This window comes from Sardina pilchardus, chromosome 13, assembly GCF_963854185.1.
Source record: "Sardina pilchardus chromosome 13, fSarPil1.1, whole genome shotgun sequence".
In the NCBI taxonomy this organism is placed as follows: domain Eukaryota; kingdom Metazoa; phylum Chordata; class Actinopteri; order Clupeiformes; family Clupeidae; genus Sardina; species Sardina pilchardus.
Window position 1 is genome coordinate 23,202,218 of NC_085006.1, and position 10,000 is coordinate 23,212,217.

Consider the following 10,000-nt stretch of genomic DNA (forward strand, 5'->3'; position numbering starts at 1 on the left):
CAAATCAGCTACTCTAACTTCCTACCCCCCTCATAAACTTGTGACTGCACCAGGGGTAGGTGAACGGCGCCAATTGCCCCCCTGCTAGATGAACACTAGATGAACTGTACCCGGGGCAAGTGAGCCGTATTACCTGCCCCTGCAGAAACTACACAGACTGCACCAGTGGCAAGTACTGTAGGCAGCCCCATCTGCCCCTAATAAGGTGAGAAAAAGTGCATCACCACATGCCCCCATGCGAAACACACAAACTGCACCAGGGGGCATGTACCATCTGCAGTCCTCAGAGAGCAGACGAGCAGTAAGACACACCATCTGCCCCCGTGGAGGCCAAGCCAACTGCACCAAGGGCGATAGCGCCACACCATCTGCCCCAACACATGCATGAAGTAGCTGCACCAGGGGCAGTTGGGAGGGGGGGGGGGGGGGGGGCAGATATCCCCCATGCCGCTCAAGTGCGGCAGCCACTGGAAAATCGGCTGGCCGTGAACATGAGTGCGGCTGGTGCTAGGGGCTATTTGGACACAATGGGAGAGAGCCCTGAAGCTCACTCTCTCTGACAGTTCTCATGAGTTAGAGCACTACCAAGTATCCTGGAGTCCACTGTTTCACATGGGCAGACCTGAGAAGATGTGCTTCTCCAAGAAGAATGAAGGAACGGAATGCCTTATCCTGGTGGTTTGGATCGCCACACCTCAAAGAATGTTTCTTTTTTTTATTTTTTCTCCTGATCATAAGGTTCAAATAAGTTCTATTTTGTTGTATGAAGCTGTATTATTTGATAATATAAATGTTATGTTAGATTATGATTCAGTCAGTATTTGTATTTATTTCTCCCTGTTATTTTGATTAAAAGTAAGGGAACAAGCATCGCTGATCAAAGCATGTGCATGTCGGGCATGCACTTCCTAACGGTGCTGTCAACTTATGTTGAACTTAACACTGTATTTTCCAAGATGGCTGACTTGGCCCTGCAATATCCTATCAATGTGCTTCTGACTATTCCCAGAGATTATTGTGTGCACACAACAAAGCCTTACTCCAGACACTACTCACATCTTTGAACTGTGATTGGCTAGAGTGTATTTTTTCAAACCAATTTTGAACGTTGTTATATAAGATTTCAGTGCACTTGTATTAGGTCAGAAAGTGTGTTGCAGGTGAAACACACTATGCTAAGATCAACCTGCCTTTCTACTGAAGTCCAATGAACAAACTCACACGAACACATTGGCCAGGAGTCCCTCCAACCTTAGAACCCCACTAGGGTCTTGTAAAATAGCCATACCACACTACTGAGACGCCAGAGACGCACGAGGGCTTTCTCACACTTTCTCACGCTCACCGGGCTCTTTGCTACAGGCACTGAGAGTCTTCATCTTTTTTCCCGTTTGCCATGATGCTGTATGCTTCCAGCTCCAGGGTTAGGTGATAGACATCTCTGTTGCAGCTGCTGAAGCCATTTCCTCAGTGATTCCTGTATGTGACTCCATCACTGATCTATAAAGATGGTTCTGTATAGATCAGTGGACTCCATCAGTTGTCAATCAACAGGAACAGTCTGATCTGCATGCATAAGGATACCAGTCACATCCATATTTGCTGTAGGCCTACAGCATAATGTCTAGCTTACTCACATTTCAACACATGCTGGTCACAGTTAAACTACTGATTTGGTTAGTTCATGTGTCTTTTTTTTTTGTTAAAGCAAACTGTCTAATGTTGTAATAATGTTGAAAAAGAAATGACGACTGACTATTTGTAGTACTTATTTGGTGATATTTGTAGTATGTTGATCTTTGAGATGCATGGGAAGGTGTTTATGTAGTACTGTCCTGAGAAGCACATGTGAATGCCTTACACTGTGAAATAAAGTCAGTTTTGTACAACTCTTGTTAACTCTTTGGTCTGTTTTTCATTGGAAAAGAAATGGAAACATTAATGGCAACACTTTATTTACAGTAACCTCAATATATACAGTATATATCCATAAAGCATTAAACATGGAGTATAAAACACTAATAATCTCACACTCATACTGAATGATTAAAGTCTCTACAACCATTCAAAAGTAGTTTGAAGGTGTACTGTAGCAGGTGTTTCGATGTTGTAGCATAAGTTCATGAGTTTATTTATGTTTGTCAGTAGTTGATATGGTGGTGTAAAAACAGCACAGTCAGGGGGGTTTTACAGTAATAAAATCCAGACATGATCCTCAGGTGCTTATTACGTTTCACAAACACATGTAGCCTACTGTATGCATAGTAACACACCTCATAGGAATTACGGATTAATGGACCCACAGACACTGATCCTATGCTGGTAGGTTAAAACAACACTCCATAGTTGAGGTTGATGTAATTGAAGGTCATATTAGTTGTATAGCACATTTTGAGGTTTATATATACTTATATACATTTTGACAGAGGTTGTGCTTTACAATTAGGCAAGTAATCAATTTGTAATACAACAAAGGAAAGTTAATAATGAATCATCAGATTAAAAAAAATGATTATGAGACTGGAATGATTATCTGGTTGATCTAATAACATTTCAAAATGTATTCAAACAAACAGCTGTTGTTCCTCCAATTGAATATTCTCTATCAGCACCACTTGTTAGAAGTACCTGAAATGACCAGTGGATGTCGCCAACAAGCCATTGACTTAAATACGCTCATTTGAGTCTGAGGCTTCAAGCTAACTACAGGTAAGTCAAACGATGCCAGAGCGAACTTGCCACTTTTCAAAGGTACAGTTTAACAAGTGAGATGCCTCAACACTACTTTATGGTAGTAATGTTATAATCCAGGGCCTCAGATGGTCCACCCATGTCTTTGGGAAGGCCTGTTTTTCTTTTGTTATTATTGTTTACGTAAACGTAACCCTGGAAATCTATGGAGTCACTCACTGTTGCTCATAGCCCATATAGGCATGCCCTCATGACACCAATGAGCCTCTTGCCCAGGAATTAGCCATTTCAGTAAAGAGGCCCAAGTAAAATAGACAGTAACGTGATGGAAATGGATCAAGTCTCAGGGTGAGGTGAGGTAACCTTTACAAGAGAAGGAATTTAGGGAGGAAGCTCATCTTAATTAAAGCATTTGGTTGATATCTACATGCTCTCTCCTCCTGGACAAGTTGCAAACAAATGCTGGAGTCAAAAGCAGAACGTGTTGACCGTTACACTGGTGTTTGAAGAAGTAGTGTTTCTGTACAGTGAGAACTGTTTGTTCTTCTCTAGGATACCTGCTCTCATACGTTAGCAGTCCGGATGACATGCAATGAACCTGTGTGTGTGCGTGTGTGTGCGTGTGTGTGTGTGTGTGTGTGTATGTGTATGTGTGTGTGTGTGTGTGTGTGTGTGTGTGTGTGTGTGTGTGTGTGTGTGTGTGTGTGTGTGTGTGTGTGTGTGTGAGTGAATGTCAAATTCTCAACATTCCTTACCGCTTGGTCCACATATGGCAGTTCGGACCTGCATTGCTCTGTTAACTGTAATGTGACTGTTTGACTATTTGGCCTATTTGGAGTCCACTAACACAAAGTTATATTGAAAGCTACCAACATTGACTCTATATCACATCTACACTGAAGTCATCAAGACATGCACTAGGATACATAAAATGTGATAAATGTACAAAATGATCTACAAAACACACTGAGCAACCATTTCCTATGTACAACAATAGGAACCAGCTAAGAGCACATGCTAAACCAAATGAAAACAAAGTATTTGTTTGCAGTTGTTGTTTGTTATTTAAAGATATTGTGGTTTTGTTGTGTATAAACCTATCCTGGATCAAACTGTATCAACATATTTGTGGTAGTCTTATTACAGAATTATAAACTTCCTGCAAATGGTTTATGTAGACAAGACACACACAGGTGGATTACCACTCTCCTCTAGGTCTGTGGTATCTGTAAGGTAGTTATTGTTTTGTGCAGTTGGCCAGACACACTAATGATCACTTGTGTGTGAGAGGCAGACAGAGAGACTCACTGTTTCGACCCACATAATACACAGGCTGGTCCCTCGGTCTGGCTACTGTGGCTGCCTAGCAACCTCCTGGTCGCTCACCTTCTCCAGTTTCGGTCACGTGGGCCGAGAGTTTCAGGCCCCTCGTTAGTGTGCGTGCTCAGGGTCCAGTTTCCGCGGAGACGTGCAGTCCGAACAGAGGGGCTCTGTGTGTGTGTGTGCAGGGAGATCCGTCGAGATTAGAGGAACCAGGAATCTCTTTTCCTCACTCAGCCTCCCCCGAAACTCTTCCCTGCTGCAGCGTCAAACTTTATTTGTCAGGTAGTTTGATGTTTGGTTGTGTGATGCCCCTTCAGTCACCATTTCCATTGTTTCTCTTATCTTGTTTTAATTGGCCAAGGGGTCAGTTCCTTAATCCCGATTCGATCAGATTCTGTAAAGAGGAAGTTTAAGGATGAACAAGCTCACAGGAACAGACAAATTGTGATGACCAATAATGATGCATCCAATATCTTAGTAGTGTCATGGTGACCAGTTCCCATGTTAGCGTAACCCATTAAAGATTAACACTTCCCGTAGAGAGAGAAAAAACTCACTGCAGCCTTCCCAAGCTCGTAACACTGCCGGCTTTATGGAGACTTTACCCTGATGAGGTTGTTATGGAAACTAACCACAAGCCATCTTATGTCACAACTCCAAACACACAATAAGACTACCTTATTTATACTCTGGGCATCTGAGTCGTGGAAGGTGTTGAAGTCTTACTGAACACTGCACCCAAGCCACACAAGAAGTGACCTAATTGGCATTAAAGGAAATGTATATGGTGCTTTATTTAAGTACTCAAAATGCTTTAGCTGTGAAGGCCACCACCACCAGAAATGAACTCCCAAACAAGGGTGGAGCAATGCTTCAAAATGGGGGATATAAACATCAAAAGTTATCAAAGTACCCAAAATGTTGGGTTTAATTCTGTGTATATGCATCACAAATGTACCAATGTTCTGTGTTAAGTGTTTTCATGATATGATAGGCCTACACAGGTCAGTGTGTCACTTACCAGCAAGACACAATGTCTTATTCATATACTGGATGTGAATGTCCTCTTCCTCCATGCGGTCACCAATGACTGTTTGTACTCTGTATGGAGGTCACGGTGAAACAGAAACCTTTCATTTTCCAGCAGCACCTAATGACAGGCTGAACGGATGAGTGCTGGGAGACGGAGATGGGCCGGGCACAGGCAGGTGGAAAAGAGGCAAAAAGAGCAGTCAGGTGAACACAGTGCAGACCCTCACCCTGCCCTGCCCTGCCCTGCCCTGACACGCAGCATAAGCCAAAGTTCCAGCATCTGCACTCTGAGCTACCTTTGAATGATCACGCAGGACTGAGATATGATGACCCCCCTTCTGCCTTACTGTACATGCAAAATATTGGACCAGAACTTTTAAAGTTAAGTGAGCAGACATATACACACAAATGTGTGTGTGTTGGGGTGGGGGGTGGATCATTAACATACTTTGGAGTGTTGCATGGTTTCAGGGGGACACATTTAAGACAAACAGTGTATTAGAAAAAAAAGATATGAGCCTGGAGCCAATCATGTGCATGAAAAAGCTCATGATTTTGACACTGTACCCAATCCCATAAATATCCCCACATGAATGCACAAATCTTCTCTAGAAATTCTCTAAATATAAAAAGGCACTCTCTATTTCACTGTGTTTCACAGCCGGCCTGAGGTCCTTTGTGTTGGTACTAACTCTAACTTCCCAACTGTGAGAGTATATACCGTAGCTGCCAGGCCCTTACACGTCTGGGTCCAAGCATAAATCTCCTCACCATTAACTATTCAAATCTCCCCAAAGGATGAGGGCTTCTGTTTCGCAGTTCCCGCAACCAAGCATGAATGACATGCGCAAATGACTGTTTGGTTACATGGAGCTGATGGCTCACACCCAACCACCTGCATTATTAAAGGAGGAAAAACAGCTAAGGGTTCAGCCTTTCGTCACCTTGGCAGCACTATCGGCTGCTGAGTCTTCCCACAAGGAGTCAGTGGATAATTATATACATTTATGTACAGTTAAGAACAAAATGATTCATTCCCCTGGCCAATATTGCTGTATAGTAATTTCCCGCATATAAGCCACATTGTGTATAAGCTGCAGCACAGTGTTTTATGCAAGTTAAAAGAAACAAAACCATATTAACACCATACTGCCCCCCTGTATTAACCTTATAGCGGAAGAAATTTAGCAAAATCAATATATAAGCTGCGGCTGATTGTCGGGAAATTACGGTAATGTTGATTTTTCTCTTAATCAATATGTTTGTTCTGACTGAAAATGACACTCCCACATGCCAAGAGATAGCAAGATAATGTGATAGCATTTCAATCTCTTTTTTTTCACATTTTTATATAAAATGGTGTGTCCAAAATTATTCATATCCTTTTTAAGTAATCAAAGGGATCATCTTTATTTGCCATCCCAGCTCTTAAATTGGTTCTTATACCTACCAAGACACTCCATGCCTCCACAATGATTCTAGACCACATTGTTTTAGGAACAATTCAGGTTTTTAGGCAGGAATGATTTTTTTCGCCATCACTCTGGCCTTGTGCTCACTTTTTTTGACGGATTGAAGTCTGGACTCTGGCTGGGCCACTCTAAATTGTGATATTGTTGATTATTGTTTGGCTGTATGTTTAGGATCACTGTGTGGTTTAATGGTCCAATACTGCCTTTTGAGTCAGGTCTTTGGACTGGCAGCCTGATTTTTTACTTTGAGAAGGTCCCCAGGTCCCATTGTTTGTTCTGAACAGAACGTAAATCTCTATTTTCAAAAACCTCTCAAAGACCCACCTCTTCTGAGAGAACCCTCCTCTACTTTCACTTCTAATTAGCTGGACATGCTGAATTGAGTACTTATTTAAACTAGTACTTATTTAATCAACTTTCTTCTCTATCCTGACTAACCCTTCCTTCAATGCAGATTTGTATATGGGTAGATGACATGACATGGCTTTTTCACTGTCACAGAAGATAAAACACAATTAATTTCACATTTTCACATTTTAAAATACTGTAAAAGGTTAAACATTTTCTTGCTTTACATGAATTTGTTGTTTTAATACCTGAGTTATTTATCGCTTTTTCAGAACTTTGAGCCAAACCTTACAATTGTCCTATGGTGTGATGGTAGACAACATAATTATATAAATATTAACTTTTATAAATAGAGGAAATAATGTTTCAAATTTTTAATGAACGCTCCTGGCATAATTGTGCAAGTGTCTATTTTACTAAGTGGCAATCACTTTTCCCATACATACATTTCTAAAATGGTAGGAACTCCGTAAAGTTCGTCACAGAAAAAAATGTCCTTTGGTGTTATGCAATAACCTGATGTTAAGTTGGCCAAAATCATGGACAAATACATTTAGTTGAAAGACCCCATTCAAGGTCATGTGACTGAAGACCCCAATGAAGCCCTGGAGCAGTGAACATGGTGAGAATTTCTCTCAGAGTTGCTCAGATATTCAACTATGTTTTCAGACCACTGAAGTAGTTAAGTTTTTTTGTCCTTTGGTGTGACACCCCTAAATGCCATTTTTGTATTAAAATTTGTATTTTTAACAGCAGGACTATGTAATATTATGCAAGTGCATGATGTCAGTTGCTAATGACAGCTCAGTTAGTATTAGCATGGTCATTAACTGCCACAACAGCTTAAATGTCCTTTGGTGTGACAGGAAATGTCCTTTGGTGTGACACTTATAATGACTTAAATTCAAATATTTATTGCTGTTTTAGAGACGACATACAATGTTCTGAAGTGTTACTAAAGCAACTATAATATAAAGTACATAAATCTAAAACTTTTTTTTTTATAACAGAAAGAACCTCCCTGCAGGACCTGTGGCCCAACCTGCCCTGGAACTTCCAGTGTTGCCACCAACGAATAGAATGTCATTGTAGATAATTGTGTCAAGTATGATTAACCTGTTGAGGGGTACGGTCACAAATATGTGATTAGAATGTTCGGTCAACTGAGAGTTCCGCATTATGATGAGACAATTACCCTCCGAGATTTTCCCCACAGACTGTATACAGAACACTGAAACTATAGATCGTTTGCATTGAATTCTAGAAGGAACTTGGAAAATAATTCACTCCTCAACAGGTTAAAAACTGCTCTAACAGCTGAAAAAACAGCCTGACCAGCTTAGGGTGGTTTGCTGGTTGACCAGCTTGTTAACCAGCTTGTTTGGCCACCCTATGATGGTTAACCAGCTATAGACCAGCAAAAGTCATGCAAAAACATACCTGCAGCTTACGATGGTAATTCTGCTGGTTTTGCTTGTCGTACCATCTCACGCTGGTCATTTTAGTTGGTGTTGCTGGTCTACATTACTGGTTTTTACTGGTCATGCCAGCTTATGTTGGTCATAGCAAACCAGTATGGCCATCTTACACCTACAATGTAAAGCTTGGCAGGCTGGTCACCAGCATGACCATCTCACACCAGCGGTATCCCACACGACAGGCTGGTCACACCAGCATGACCAGCTTCCTTAGATGGTCACGCCAGCATGTCCACCTGGTGGCCTAACCAGTTATACCAGCAAAGACCAGCAATAGCTGGAGGAAAACCAGCAAAAAACAGCTAAAACCAGCTACCAACATCAACATGGTTTCTTGCTATTTTTCAGTAGGGATGTTTTAGATAGAGTGTACTTCATGAATGTAACGCAATGTTTTAAAATGGAATTTCCCTATTGAGGATTATGGTCCCTCTTTTGGCGATCAAAAACGGATGGTCAGAAGCACAACGTTTATAGACATTAAAGGCATGGCAGTCCACATTCACTAATTTAATGGTGTGATTTTGTCAGGTGCTGGACACAAAAGGGTTGTTCTTATGTCTCTTAATCAGTCATGGGTGTGTTTTGGGCGTAACATCCTTTAAAACAATGAGAATAATATCTATCATTTCCTTCAACAGCAAACAATGCAACTTCACACAGCACATTTGAAGGAATCTGCATGCACACAAGACTATATGGAACAGGGATTCCACTAAACCTTGCTTTACTTGTGACTAGCAGAGTTTAGCCTACATGCATCTGCACTCACCTATTATTTGAACTCATAGACAAAGTGAAACTTCACCGTGGTTTCATAGTCGACAAATTAGTTCAACACAGTTAAGTACTATTACTATTGACTGACAATGGGTTATCATAAAAAAAATAGCCTGGAAAAAGCAACACTTATCCAACAAATGTCCTCCTTTATCACTGTTACAATAAACACTACATATATTCTGACTCACTTCATGCAATAGCTATCTTTGTCCTTCAGTGTGACATTTTGTCCTATAGTGTGACAAACATAAAACAACAGAAAAACATCCTTAATTTCAAAACGTACTTTAAAAAAAGCCAGGTTTGGCATGAGGGGAGCTCCAATAATGGCTCCTCTTAGATAGGTACAATTTCAAACAGTTTTGTAAGGTTGGCGGAAAAAAATGTATCGACATTCATAGGAAAAAGTCAATCAAGTTCATCTATTCGTGGTGAAAATGATTGTAATTAGAACTTTTATGTGAAATAAATATAATTTTAAGAAAAGAATGATTTAATAATGTGAACAATTCTGTTTCATGTATTTTTTAATGTTATTCAATATCATTTCTTAGTACTTTTTAAATGTCACACCATAGGACACATTCACAGTGCAGATGAGTGTAAACGTGGAAAAAATAGGTGAGGTCATTGACGAAATGAGTGACCACTATTATTTTCAGAAACTACAGTTTCCATACTACATAAATATTTGTATTTTTTCTTTAAAAATTATGTTTTCCAAAAAAAACACTTTTTCTTGGCCAGATGTCAACTACCCATATGCATTTGTTCATTATGGCAGATTATTTTAAACAGACATATACAAGAGGAGCAACTCTTGGGCATCAATAGGAGGCCTTGGAGCACTAATACATCTATTCAGCAAGACGG

General features: G+C 40.5%; 1 protein-coding gene across 3 annotated transcripts in view; it reads left to right on the forward strand.

Moving 5' to 3' along the window:
* The window catches only part of si:ch211-235m3.5 (BICD family-like cargo adapter 1), a 21,608-nt gene extending 19,725 nt beyond the window's left edge, over positions 1–1,883 (forward strand). For all 3 annotated transcript variants that reach the window (XM_062552199.1, XM_062552200.1, XM_062552201.1), the window contains one exon: positions 1–1,883. This exon is cut by the window's left edge and continues 270 nt beyond it. The gene's annotated coding sequence lies outside the window, so the exon portion shown is untranslated.
* Positions 1,884–10,000: the final 8,117 nt, after the last annotated feature.